This window comes from Coloeus monedula (genome assembly GCF_965178545.1).
Source record: "Coloeus monedula genome assembly, chromosome: 3".
NCBI lineage: Eukaryota > Metazoa > Chordata > Aves > Passeriformes > Corvidae > Coloeus > Coloeus monedula.
The window spans coordinates 8,726,848-8,742,366 of NC_138783.1; positions in this window are offsets into that span (position 1 = coordinate 8,726,848).

Consider the following 15,519-nt stretch of genomic DNA (forward strand, 5'->3'; position numbering starts at 1 on the left):
TGAGTTCTGATGCTTTTCTTTATTTCTTTTGTTTGGGGCTTTTTTTCTCTTTTCCCACTCTGTGGACTTTTCATGTTGTCTCTGATGCAATTGGGTTTGGACCACAATAAGCAACATAATCCACATGGACCTTATACACACAAAATATTTCCTTCAAGTAACTTTTCAAGGTGTATGTGCACAACCAAATTTCAATCTAAGAAACAGAGGCAAATATGTTACTCACAGGAGGCTCAGATTTTATTGGTTTTTAGGAAACCATAAGAAATTTCAATGTATACCAATAAGCACATGCAATATACTTTACTCATGTGTAAAGTATTAAGTGAACTGAGAGTTGAGAAGTCTGTCTTCTTCTGTCTAGGATTCCCTGACTTGTTAGCTGTGGCATAATTTAGCAAACTTGTGTAGGTCAACAGGTAATTTTGTAAAAAAGGAGAAAGAAAGAAAAAACGATGATGGGAGAAAGGAAGGGATTTGTATTTTCTAGACCTTTTATGTGAGAGGAATTCCATGGGCTGTGATGCTTCTGTGGTGGAATCAGCTGTCAAGCAAATGAGTCTTTAGGTAAAAACATGAAAATTATTAGGAAACTGTGATTTTTGTTTGCCCAGATTTTGCACTTGCCCTTTTGAATGTGTTCTGTGTCCTCAGAACCACATAGCAATCTCATGTTGTTTTTCTTTAGAACCAGACCTGGACTCCCAGGTGGCAGGTGGCAGAAGTTTTGTGTGTGATGTGTGACTCCATCTGAGGCTACAAGCCTGTGCTTGTGAAAGAAAGAGGTGGAGATTTAGATAGTGGGCTTAAACTTGACTTTTTCTACTTGGATGTCTTTTCCAGATGCCCTTTTCTGTGTCTTAAAATGCAATTTTTTTTTTAACGTATATCGTGTATGTCCTTGTACTAATGTATTTCTGTATGGCCTTGTTACGTTCTTAACTACTTCTTTGTTAACATACAAGATCAGGAACTTTGCATATTTTTCTCTCTTCTGTTGAGGAAAATATTAGAGTAATTGCATATCAATACTAAAGTTTCTGGGTAACACTATTTTCCAACTCTTTAAGTTGTATTCATCAAGCCCTGTGGAAATAGTTCATCCCTTGGTTCTAGGTTCAGGAGGAGCTTGTGGTCTAATGTTTCTTCCACCTCTTTCCATGTTTCATGACACGATAACTCAAGCAAGTTGAGTGGATTTGTACACATATTTGCCTGTATTATAGGGAAAAGGGTCTCCTCAAGGAAAGTTTAGACAATTTCAAATTTCTACATTCATCAAAGTGATCCACCACACAACAGAAATACAAAGAGAATCATTGTGTGTCCTCCACAGCAATTACATGATAGACTTAAAAAAAAAAAGCTGTAGAAAGGACAGGGAATATGAATAACCCTAAAGCCCTTGAAAGAATTGTAAAGCAAGGATCTACATTTGAGCATGTAGGTTAAACAGCACCATTAGGTTTTACAAGACTCAAGTAATCCTCCCCCAGCATGTTGGGAGATACAATGAAAGGTTTCTTCCAATCTACAAGAGACTTAGTAGACATCCTATGTTTCCCCTGTAATATTCTATCTGTCTAAACTGCTCAGTCCATAAATCTTTCATTCCCTGTCCTTCTTCTAATCATCAACCCCATCAGTTCTCTCTCACCATTGCCAATTTATAGTTTGCCAAACACATCAATCCTTTCCTTCAATTAGCTCTGTCCTCCAAACTTCTCCACTGATTAATCTGTCCTTGTTCATAGTGATGTCCGAGTGTGGACCATCCTCCTATCTTCCCTGGCCATCTCTGTGTGCGTTCCATAAGGACATTTTTCTTTGTTTCTAATCCTTTATCATCCATCTTTTCTTAACCATTTCCAGATCTGTTCTCCAGGTCTGCCAAGTCGTCTTCTCATACAGTAAATTTGTTTCCCCAAGTGTCCTCTAGCTTTTTCCTTTGTCAGTAGTGAACACATTGAGTGTATTTGTCCTCTTTCCATACTCAACTCATCTCTTGCTCCTCAGAATAAGTTAATCTATTTACCAACAATATAAGTATGGCAGGAGAAAATGAGCCGTCAGGCAAGAGAAGTGTGTAGTACAACTGGCTTCAGACAAATACTGTGTGGTTATAATGTTAAGATTTGATCTAAGGAGAATAGGAGGCAGAGCCCTGTAAGCCTTGTCTTCAGACAAGTGCTTGAGCTTCTGAGCCACAAACTTTCTTACTTGGGGCTAGGGCCCCAAATGTCATCCTTTTCTCCTTGCACAATAGAGATGGAAGATGTTCCTTGTCCATCTTCCTTTAACCTTCCTTGAACCATAACATTGAATAGTTTCTTAGGGCTGAGGAGGTATCAGAGACCTAAAACAGAGTCACAAGACCTGGCAAGAGCTGGAATTAAGGGCCCTTAATTCCACATGAAGCAATTCCTGCCCAATATATCATTCCTTTTTCTCCTCAGTCTTTTGAAGTAAAGTAACTGCCATGGTTTGTACTGTAATTCAGGCTGCCTGGATCTCCACCTGGCTCAGAGCACAGGGCTTCCTTCAACCAAGGCATGGCACTGAGCTCAAAAGTCCTTTCATGCTAATTCTGCATCACTCCACGTTGATCTAAGTTCTCTATCTGAGAAAGTTCTGAATCATCCCCATTCCTCCGGAGAAATTTTCAGGCTGAAGAAAGAAATAGCTTAAGAAGCAATTAGAATGTGGCTTTTTCTATATCTCTTTCTTCAGTTTAGGGGAAATTATTCTGCATAAATTCCATTGCATGCTCTGGATTTCCCTCTCAGAGCCTCTGTGGGAGAGAAGAAATGGAAAGGCACAAGAAATGAACTTAAGTGTGAATCTTTGTTATTCACCCATAACAATTAAGCCTGTTCTGCTCCTAAAAGTGTCATAAGAAAGAATTTGACTTATCTGTTAAAATAGGATTCAGTTGCCAACAATGGTGACTTTTCACACTAATAAGTTTTCTATAATGGTGACTATATATTCAAAACCAAACATATATGACTATATGATCTAATATATCACACTTTGATGTTTCTAGTATTATATGTGGTTGCTTGAACTCAAAAACAATTGTCAATTAAACTCTTGGTTTATTTTATTTGCTTTTTTTTTAAGTTCTTCCAGCTCTTTTCTTTCTAAAAGCAACTGCAGAAAAATAATGGAAGAAATTTTGTCATTGCAAGGCACTTGCTGTGAGCATACGTGTGTTATATTGCTTAAATCAACTTTTTAGTGTCCTGCAGTACATTCTAAAAAAACCCCAAGGCTTAAGGAACTTTTTTCAAGTCTTCATTAAGAGTTTCACACTCAAAATAAAATAGTGATAGAAAGCACCAAAAAAATCCCTAAAATGAAAGGTAAAGTGATCCTCCAAACCAATACAGATGTAAGAACAAGTTACCTAACTACAGGAGAGATTTACCGCATATGGTGCTGCCCTGGGCAAATATGGAAATCTAAGCAAATTGCAACTGTGTTTGTAACTTGTTCTTGTTCCAAGAATGCAAATACTTAAGGATTTTAATAAGAACAGCTGGACAAAAGAGCTGTAAACTCATTTTGATTCATTATAAAACTTTCCAAATTTTCAAAACTTCTTCTAACTGCAATTCCTGCCACACCCAACTTAATATGTGAAAGTCAAATGCTTTTCTTTCACTCTCCTTTATTACCAGTGGTAGTTGTGACTCACATAAATTACTCTGCACATTTATGTCTCAAATCCACCCTAGCTGTGTAAAGAACTTTATTAGTGATAAATGAATTTAAGGTTTCACTCTTTGAACCCATGCTTGAGTTTTTATAGCTGGCAACTGAAACAAAAAATCCTTTTTGCATTAAAAATTTAACAGGAAAATTAAACAAATTGTCTGTAAGCAGACAGGACTGCAAACAGTTCTAACTGAAATATTTGAATATGATAAAGCCAACTTCAGTCCCTAGATACACCCCTGATACAGATAAGTATTTTTTGGCTAACAGCCCTTCTGACTGTTTTTGAAAAGAAGAAAAAAGCTGTTCTTGACAACATTGCACCCATAAGCTCTAAGGAAATTCAAAAAGTGTCACTGTTTCCCATACTAAGGTATGGTTATCAAGTTTAACTGCCCGTGGCATCATAAAGAGGCACTGAAGAAGCTATTTCAAATAACTTTCAGATTGGGTGTGCTGTACATGGATGAAAGCAAGGCACTCTTTTGAACTATCTCCATTCTGTTATGCAAAGATAGGAACACTTCCTCTGGGTGAAATACGAGAGGAATGAGAGAATGGAAAGTATGGCAGAAGGAATTACAGGGTCCAAATATTCTTCATCTTGCACAGAGATTTGATACTGTGAGTTAAATTTAACTCTGTTTGCTGAAGTGCATTTTGGTGTAACTCACAGCCTGTGTGTATTAGTGAACCTCATATCAGAAAATAGCCATAGCAAGGAGAGGACCACCAAATAAATAACATATATCTGAATAATGGTAATGACTAGATGGCAAGAAAAACCAAGAAGTAGTTTTCTTCTCTTCGAAGGGGAAAATAGTACATTTTCCATAATTTTACAGCCATGGTGGAATGAAGAGAATTACATCATTTGAATTGTGTTCAACACATTACCCTAACCAGAATTTTAATTTTCTACTTCCTCAACAATGTGTAGGATAATTGGTATTTCTCTACCTTGAAGCATTATCTTGGTTGAAAAAGATCAAAACCATACTTTAATCAAATGAACAGAGCTCTGTCCATAACAGTTCAACTTAAGAAGTACAAAGTTTTCAATCTTGAAATGTACATGTAAGGTGTAAGATACAAAGTTTTGCTCTTGGACACGTTCTGAGATAGTGAGGTTTTTTCATCTTAAAAGTTCTGGCAACAAATATTATGTAGTAAGCATAATGGCTAAGAGAAAGGATGGCCATTTTCATGCCTTGCCACACCTAAACTTGATTGCAGAGGGGTGTTGTGTTTCTCTCAGTAGCTCGTGTAATTAAAGTGTTTTTGCTTGTGTTTGCATGTAGATTGCCAATGTGTTATTTATTTCTTTTTTTTCAATTTCTCACAATATATCCATAATATGAGGAACCATCCTGACTGTGAACTTTTTTTCAAATAAGAAATAAGTCTCTCAAAATCTCTGCTAGGAGAAATTTGAAGTAGGTGGTCTGAATGATTTCTTTATCCTCTCTCAATATCATTCCTTTAGTGTCATGTGTGACAGAGCCAATGTGCAATTATGCCATAGCCCATTCATACTGGCAAAAGAGTTCACAACTGTATTTCTGTATAAACAAGCATTTTGAATATTGCTAATTTAAATGTTGCACCCTGTTTTTCAGGAAAGGTTATCCTAAATCTACTAGAATAGGTTTCTACTTTCATTAGGGGAGGTTTCTTGTTTGTTATCTGAGGTTGCAGATATTTATACGTAAGGAAAAAAAAATGCCTATAGGCTTGAAGTGGCTGCCTGAATTTTTTGCTGATGGTTACCCTCCTTGGTTATTTTAGGACAATTCATAATGGTATGTATTTGCTTGGCTTGATAAATAATTTTAAGTACAAGTACAATAATTCTTTTGTACCTCTTCCCATTGATTCATGCCAATGAAACAATTTCACTTCATGCAACTCGCAGCAGTAGGCAGCACTTTAAAAGATGAAATGGGGTGAAACTGTTCTTGACCTATACCAAGACATGCAGAATACTGCAAAGTGAAATACATCCATTTTATTGTGATACTTTTTGTAAGGCTGCATAGTTCATAATCTGCTGCTGCTAAAGTGCCCTCAGTGCCCAGCATCACCCACCTCTGACTAATGAGACACAAGTTCTGTGCTAATCAGCAGAGATCAAAAGAGGCAGTGGCCATAACCTTGCATTGATCCAAAGAGAGCCCAGCCATAGATGGAAGATATTATTCAGAATGTTTTTTTCTGACAACAGGAACCAAGTGTGAATTCTACAGCTTCTCTGCTCATCTGCTTATCATCACAGATCGAGACAGTCAGAAGGGAAATCTATATACTTTGGAAATAGAAAAATAATGCAAATTTCTTCTCACTGACCTCTGTATGACTCTGCAATGCATTCCTAATCTCGGACTACACACGTCTTCTTATCCTGATGTCAGGAATAACCTATAATAAGACAACCTCAAGATATTTCTTGCAGTTTAGTACAAGACAGTTCTGCCCTTTTCTGCTGAGGTGATCATGGGTGATTCTAAAGATCTGTCTGGTTTTATTCTGACTATAATTTAACATGTTGCTTGGCAGAATGGTTCAAACTCTCACACATCTCTGGGAAGGCAGGAAAATTTCAGCTGACCTCAGTTACTCAGACTTTCATTGATTCTTGGCTGAGCTACAGTAACGAGAAGCATGAGAGACTAAATATTTAGAAAACACTAGGCAATATAAAATTATGCAGCACATTTCCTGCTGGGGCTGCCAGAAGCATGTTGACCCTACTCTTTGCATCCCATCAAGTTCAAGGCTTCTGTCTTAATAACCAGGGAGTTTAACATCTTTGGTCCAGGATAAACAGAATTTTTCAAGCTCTGTAGATAATGTCTCCTTCTGGCCTCATGGAATGTGCTTCAGTAAAACTTCTGCAAGGAACAAGATTTTCTAGGGGTGTGTGCTAAAGCACTATGAAACCAATTCCCTGGGGACTTGAGAACCAACATTTAAGTGCACCTTCCTCTCTGAATACAGCACTCCTCTTTGCTGGAGTCTTGTCTAGATTGAATTCACAACACAGAGGGGGTTTGTTTGTTTGTGTCAAGACTGTCTCTTAGTGAGAGAGTCAAATGTGACAGCTGCTGGTCAAACCCAACCAGAAGACAGAAACATGCTTAGTACTGTGTGTAAGTCACCTGCACGGATGGCATTACAAAATGCCCTAAAGGAAAAATTGAACATCAGTCTGAGCACTGCTTCAGGGTGGGAGGAGGCGGAGAGGAATGCATGGCTGGTTCCAGCTTTTCCATGAGTGTCCCCCTACTCTGGACAGCCATTCTCTGGCAGGTAAGATGGATAGGTTGGACTAAAGCCATGTCTCCTTGTAGCCTTGCTTGTCTGCATAAGATACAGCTGTTCCTTTGTCTTCTTATGCTGCACGGGACTTGTCCCAACCAAAGTCACGAAAAATAGTTTCTGTGGTGAGTGACCTTAATCTTTTCATGACAATGATTTGCTCTCTAGTTATATGGAGGCAAACAGATAGAAGCTCTGACATGGAGGCTTTGCATTTCTTGAGTTTTCTTTGGGAAAAATTGAAATTTTGAAATCTCTAGGTCTGTTCTATCTCAATTATATTTCAGGGGAAAAACACTAGAATCAGAAGTATTAATATCTTCATACTTAAAAGGTATGAATGATCTATAAGTTCTTAAATATACCATACTTAAAGATACTGTCTTGTTACCAAATCTTAGCAATAAGATGAAATAAGACAGAATACAAGAAAACATCTACATGAAGTGCTTTACAAGAAAGGAGATAAGACACAAATTGCTGCTCTGCTCCAGGTAACTAGCTCTATGTCAAAGAAAAGCATGATCTAGAAATCTAAATATATTATGAAATACATGATTTATAACTAAAACAACATCCCTTTTCCAGATAAGCAGGGACAAAATAAGAAATCCAAATTACCTCAAGTGAGATTCTTCCTTTTTTGCTTTTATTTTTGTTGCTACAAAATTTCCTATTCCAGTTTTGCCCTTTCAACACTTTCTGACAACAGACCATCTTTCATGAAGCAATAAGTCTGTTGTAGGTGGCACTGAAACATTAGTTGGAAATTCAGTTCCTGAGCCTGCTCCTCCCTCTAGTGGAATAGATAATTCTTCTCATCAGTAATTCTGGAAAAAAGTAATGGAAATACATAACCTTGACAGTGTATTTTTCTTCTATATGACATCTTAAAATGGCTCAGAAAACTTAATGGATAAGAACTGCTTCCATAGGCATCTAAGACAACTTAAATGCTGCTCCACCTGGACCACCTGCTGGTTAGAGCCATTGCTGGAGTGCAGGAATGAGGTGCTGGTTTTACTCTGCTTTGTTGTTTTTCCTTGGTGCTAGGGAATACTCCGTGGATGTGACAGCTAATTATGTGTCTGCCACAGAGATGCAACACCCCTCTCCAAGACTCTGCTTCAACTGCAGTAGTTTTTTAATTGATTGGTACTAATCATCTAAAGTAAAATGCCAGATAAATCCTTTCCAGTGTGCTTCCAAATTAAAAAAAACAAACAAACAAACAAAGAACAACGAAACAAACAAAACAAAGTGCCATAAATGCAATATCAAATATTACACAACCCATCTTTCTATTAATGTTGTTCAATCATAGTATTTCTGCTTCTTTAACAATAAGCTACTGGTGAAGAATAGAGGAGATTCGCTATGAAAATGGAGATTACACACCTGATTTGGGTTAGTGGAGGGAATGTAACTTGGATTTAAAGAAACAAAACAAAGCTGGGTGTTCAGTTGCATTATTACCTACCAGCAGTTTTCAATGGTTTCCATGAAAAGTGTTTGAATGATAGAAAAACCATTTGAAGAGGTACATCTGAGGACCTATTACTTGCCTGGCTCAGCAGTAGCTGGCAAACACTTGTTTGTGACACTGAAGCCTCTTCCCACCACCTTCATGGCTTTCCTTAGACATTTAGGAGACGAACGGTTATCACAGCATTAAAGACTAGAAAATGTCTATGTGTGTTAATTATTCAATGATACACTGCGTTTAATTATTACCACATGGTTTTGAAATGTCTTAGTGGCTTTTCCAGCTGATTACATTTCCAGTTACAATTTTTTATTACCTTACATAGTAGCAACACAGTAAATAAACACGAGCATCATGGTTTCCACCTGTAACTAAAGCACCTAATTTTGTTTTCTCTGGGTCAATAGGAATGTATTCACTAGAAACAGGTCATCAAGAAACAGCAAGGCTCTAGATTCTCTACATCAGAAATAATAGTACAAATGGGAACAAAATGTTTGAATTTTCCTGAAATTTGTCCACATCTTAAAAGTCTGTTGAGAGCTTTTGAAATGCAAAATATTAATGCATGATTGCCCTAAGAACATATGGATAATAAATAGGAAAAATACTTCACATTACTTTGTGAATGTTTCCTTAAGTATATTTTTCTTAAAGTGGTATATGGTTTATGAAGGCTGCCTGTGTGAATTGTACCTCCTACCAGTAACTTTTCCACATAGAGAAAAGAACAGCTTATTACAGCTGTCAGCTAATGAAATGACTCCTGTAGTTCAAGTAGTTGCAGCTTTGGGCTGAAAACTGTGGTTCTGACATTTTTGGCAATGTATACTGATGTCCTGTGGCAGAGGGCTTTTCTTTCACCATGATGTACAACTACTGCAGTGAGCAAACACCGTGAGGACTGGAGTATCAGAAACCATTTCATCATTAATCTGCTGTTATATTTTTTTGCTGAACAGCAGAAAGTCTGCCAAATTTTGTGCAGAACTTATCTTTGAGGTCAACACAGTTTCAGTGTGTACAATTACTTTCTTCAGATGTAAAGCTTAAAAAAAGAATAAAAATAGTAAGGGGCAGAGATTGCCTTTACAGAGGGTAATCGCATATCCGTGTTGGAGCTTTGGCTGTCTGGGCACAGGAGGAAATATCTTCCATGTGATATTAGCACATTGTTTGTAAGGCCTTTAGGTCAAGAGCTGTATCATCTTGAAGGCATGCTGCACCTATTTTTTTTTTTTTTTTTTTTTTTGAATTACCAAGTCCAAATATCATGCAAATGAATGGATAAAGCAGCTGGAAATAGTCTGATTCATTACTGTACAGTTTATGGCTGTGCATGTAACTCAAAAAGATGTGACGGCAATTCCAGCATTTATACCTTATTTCTCTGAGTGTAAATGCACCCACAGACCTCTTATTACAGTCTAACTGGAGGGCTGGTGAATAATCTCAGCATGGTTGAGCAGCAAATGTTGGAGGATAATTGGATCTGCAGGCTAAGATAGTATGAGCGTGGAAGGTCTGGTAGGGAAGATTGATAGGCAGTTATTTTATATTGTGTTTGAAATCCACTTTTTGTTTGTAATTTTATGTGGAAGATAAGTTGCCTTTAAAAGTTTAAAATTGTAAGTTTTGATTCAAATGAAAGATTGAGGTTAATGTTCCCTAAATAATGTCTCTGTAGTCATAAGCTGGTGAGCAGAGCATGCTGAAGAGTTCATTCAATAAAGCTTATAAGCCTTTAATTAAATTGTGAAGCCATTTATACAATGCTTTAAAAATGGATCTTTGAACAAAAACTTGAGACACTGGGTTGAGGATACTCAAGCATTATATGTCCTACAGAAACAGTGCACTTGCTTACAGCATACTTTTCCCTCTCAAGTGAGACTTCTGTGAATTATTGTATATTAAAAGACAAAGTACAGCTGAAGCACTCTGGGTAAATTCCAGCCTTTGCCATCTCTTTGCAAAGCTGCTAGTGGTTTGTTGGGACTTTTTAGCAAACCTGACCTGGACAAGTGTTGGTGCAGTAAGCCTTCAATAATATTATTGCTATCCCTTTGGCCCCTGTCTGTCCATTTTGTCTCCTTTTGATAAGAAATCTGTTCTTTCATTGTTTATCTTAGGACGCTTAACAGCCCAGGGTAGGATACATTTTGCTAGCTTCTCTGCAAAGTTATTCTATTTAACACATGCTTGATAAAGCCATAGTCTTTAAGATAAAACTTGTCTGAAAAGAGGGTACCAGTCACACTGGTTCTCAAGCTGGTTTTCACAGTGGTGTTGGCCAACATAGGTGGGGGTCTTGTGCCTGAAATTGGGATGATTTTATATTGTCCCCTTCTCACATGCTTCAAACGGGAAAAGACAAAACATTTGAGCAATTACAATGACAGCCAGTCTCTGTTCATGGCTAATCTTGGAATCTGCTACCTGACTTTGCAGTTCAGTTTGCTTGAGAGGTTGAGGTCTCACGGATAACTAAATTCCTACAAGTAGCAGAGGAGAAGAGAGAGACCCAAATTAAGGTCCACATGACCACAGCATTTATTTATTCTGAGTCTCACTGAGTGACTGAGCAGAGTGTACTTCTTGGCTGGCTAATGAGAAACAAGCTGCTCCAGACCAGTCCCAGATCCTTTACTGTTTTGTCCCTCCACATGACTTGGGCATGTGCTGGTGGGAAACTGGGAAATGTGGAGCTGACCTGATGGTATGCACCATTTTCCACTGTGGCTGGAAGGAAGAGGAATGAATTGAAACTAGCATTGTTGTAATAGAGCCAGAGAAGGGATTTAGGACCTGAATCTTTAGGAAGGGAACCTTCACAGCACAAGCTGTTTATTGCAGGCATCCACAGGGACAGCCTATGACATTGTTCCAGAAGAAGCTGAATGGCACAACTTTCAAAAGAAAAGGAAGGGGGGTTGGGGGTAAAACAGAGAGAAAATCAGGTGTAGTTGCTATTAGTAGTAGCTACTGAAAATGAGAGAGCAGCCCCTAGATTTACTGACAGGAAACAAATCCATAAATTGGCTGTTGCTCCGTCCCTCACAAATGCAGCTACTAAATCTCTCCATTCAAATAGAAGCTATATGAGATAATCTTAGTTCTGGATTTGAGCAATTACATAGGACTTATCAAATGCAAAGTATTTAGCCTTTATGACTGCAAGAAAGGAGAATTGGTATGTCTTTACCTGTTATTGTACATGGGTAGTGTCTTAAATGAGTAGTGCAAATTACATAAAGGTGATTTTTTTTTACTTTAATAGACCTATTCAATAGCTGTCTCTGAATCTTACACTGCAGCTGCAAGAAAACAGAAAAAACTTTGAGCAGTCTGATGTAGGATACTTTATTTCTTTTGCCTGCTATAGAGCTTTTTCTTTTACCAACGTTTAAAAAAAAATATAAATTTTGAGATGGAAGTATCTACTTCCACTTTTATAATTATGATATGTATATTTCAATTCTAACTTCTTATGACAGGAAATGTCACTATTCTTACTTTCAAGCTTCAAAATGAAAAGCTCAAACTACTTCAAACTATAGAAATTCTTAATCGTGAATAAGATTTAGAGAATATGAGAGGGAAAATAAGCTTCAGCCTAACTTTGAATTCCCAAAGCAGCAACCTGGGATTCAGTGCTTGGTTTCAGTCTCACACATTACACACTAATTGGCAGACAGGACTTTGTCCTTTCTGGGAATTGAATTAACCTTTGGCCGGAGAACTGTTGAAAAATGTATAATCCATAACTCCACACCGTTGTAGAGCATTGTCCTGGAAAAGGACCTAAGTGAGTTTGTTACTGTTGCTCAGTGTTTCACACATCTCTGCCACGTTGGTAGTCAAGAGGTAATTTTAAAGGCCTGCAGTAAACTTACTTGAGTAAACAGAAAATTGGTGTGCCAGTTGGGTGTTAATTATTATTTTGCTTTCACACTTGTTTAGCAGGAACACCACCCTCACTGTCTACATTTCTAGTACTCACCAATATTTCCAGTCTCCAGCAAAAGTGACACCTGCAGGGTTATGTTATCTTCAGTCTAACAAAAAGGTAATGGTTGTGGGTGATTTTTCCCCCTATCATTTTGTTTTGTTGTGTTGTTTGGGGGGTTTTCCTTCAAGAATAAGGAGTAATTAGCCTGCACTAGAAAATAATCCTGTAGAAGTGATGTTTAAGAACCAAATTAAGCAAGAGTTTGGAGACAAATACATGTACATAGAACTTGCAGCTAGACGGTTCAGTTCACTTACAAGCTAAACACACCAGTGTGGGAAAAATCTGCCAGGTGTGGACAACCCCCAAATAAGCATCCTGCCCATCAATCAGCATAGGTTAATTTCTCTTTTTTTTTTTTCTGTGCAGCATCTTTCATGTCTTGCCTGCACTCCTCCAAAACCATGCAAACAATGTTTACTGACCCATCTTGTTCCAATTCTGTACATCCATGGCTTCAGTGAACACAAGGGCAGTTGCAGATCCATTCTTTGTCTGGAGGTTGAATTGAACACTATTATGCAGAGTTAATGCCTTTGAGCATTATCAGAAGGAAAGTAATGCTGTTACAGATTTGGAAAAGGCTAAATTTTCAGGTTTTGTTCATTTACAGACAAATGTTGTGAAAACTCAGTGTCACCAAAGACATAATGACAGTATCTGGCACCACATTTACCACAAAATAAATTCCCATTCCTTGTGCAAAAGTTATGAATAACAGTGTGCTGATTTCCACTGATCTCTCTGGGAACAGAAGATCAGTAAGGATGAGCAGTTTTTGTGAAAAGAGGGTGATAAATGCAACATAGGAAACAATGGTCCTATTTATTTATCTTTTTAGGCAGTGTGGTCTTGAGAACTGACTGCTGGAGCTCACAGAAATAATTGTAGAAAATAAGACAACAGAAAAAAAAAAAAAAGAAAAAGAAAAAAGAAAAAGAAAAAGAAAATCCCTGGCAACCCACCTTAAAAATAACCTGCATTAAAAATTAAATTATATGGTATACCAGTCAACACTGGACATATAGAATGAATACATTAGAGAAAATTGAATAAAAAACAAATCAGAAGCACGACTCTTTCTGTTCTTACAAAATTACTTTGAACATATTTATCTTTGGGAATGAAAAATTCTAAAAGCTAGTATGCCATAAATGGAAAAATCAAATTGAATTCAAGTTTATAACTATTAAAATATATAATTGCTTTCACTGTGACAAAATAATTAACATTATTTGCAATAGCAAAGACATATAATTTCTAATTTCTCAGATGGAAGAAGTCACTCCCATTATAAGCAAGTTAACAGCTGCTAATCAGAATACTGGGGTTTACACGAAAATTGTTGAAAGGCATCATAGTTATTATAATTAGTGCTGAAAGAATAGAAAATAAATAAGTAATCCCATTATCTGTATTGACAGAAATGAAAAATCTTAGACTAAATTATTCCTGTTTTCCAAGTTTAAAATGAATAAGTGTGGCAATCGATTACTTCTTTTGCATTCCCTCTGTTGTACCACCGGCCTTATTGATTGGTTTCAATTAATGTATGCCAACAAGTAAATTAACGTAGCACCTGAGGCATAATTCTCTGGTGGTTCGTGTACACTGACTTCTTAGCATTCTTGCTGTTTTAATTCCTACTGAGCATATTGCTGGGAGCTACAATATTTTTCAGTCTGGACACGGACATTACCCATGGCTCTAATGACAGGTCATTTACAGCAAGCCCATGTTTCACTGCAGAGATGTCTCTTTAAGTGACATCTTATCAATGGCAATTCAATTAGTCAACCTTAAGACTTTCAGATACATCTCACACTGTGTCACGCAGCACTGGCTGTTTTGCATTTTAAATGTTAGCTTTTGTCATTGCTTTGCTTCTTTGGTATACATAAAAAAATGCATTTTCAGGACAATTCTTCGTTCACAACTTCATGGAAAACATTTTCCATGTTAAATGCAACTGCCTTCATTCCCAGCAATGCTGTCAGCTGAAGAGACTTGTGGACTTGTACTGTGGACAAGAGCTTTTCAAAGCTGGTGCTCACCTATCACCATATCCCACATGTCATTGACTGCTGTAAACATCAAATGATTCTGAGCATCTGAAATATCAGAGCATCAAGGTGTCTAAAATATTCTGCTACTATGGGATGGATACATAAATGTTATTGTGGAGTACACAGCCTGTACATACAGGCAGAAACACAAACTATTTTAAAGTAGCAGAGTAGCAGAGAATTTAAGGCCAGGTCCTGATTTTTCTGGGATACTTATTCAATGAAGACATCCTAATAAGATGTGGACCTACTCTGCATCAGCCAGCTGAAGTCCTTAGGGATAAACAGAGTTGCTTTCTGTAAGAAGTGGTGATGTGCTGAAGAAGGTGCCTTCTGGAGTGCCTACTGTAGCACAGTGCAATTACATTGTTCTTTTTTCAGTGTACAGTCCTGTATCTACTGAGCACACACTCTTCAGGATGCACAAATGTAAAGGAAAGGAGATGCGTTCCCAAGCTGTGCAATGTAAAACTCTGAGCAGCACAGCACACTTAAAAATAAAACATTTTTCAGTTAGTAAGTGCTCTAGATGCTTATTGGAAACTGTCTGTTGGGAAATGAGAAATACACCTGAGTTAAAAAAGAAATCAAAATATTTGCTGGTTGTAACTGAGCAAAGGGTCTTCTAAACCAACACAGAAATCTTGAATACCAGAAAAAAAATATTGAATTTTATATCCCTAAATTCTGTCTTCTAACTCTGCTGTAGTGTGTGTGTCAATGACAAAATACACAAGCCCTTCTTCCCCTATTCCTATAAATGAGAGTTTATGTTTGTTAGTCTTTCCAGTAGTACTTGAAGGTTCTGTGAGTCTGTACCTTCTTATTTCTAAGTATTTTCACATGTGCATCCCCGAGTTTATTGTTGTAGAATCAGACTCAAAGCTATTTTTTCCATTGTTGCTTAGAAATAAACG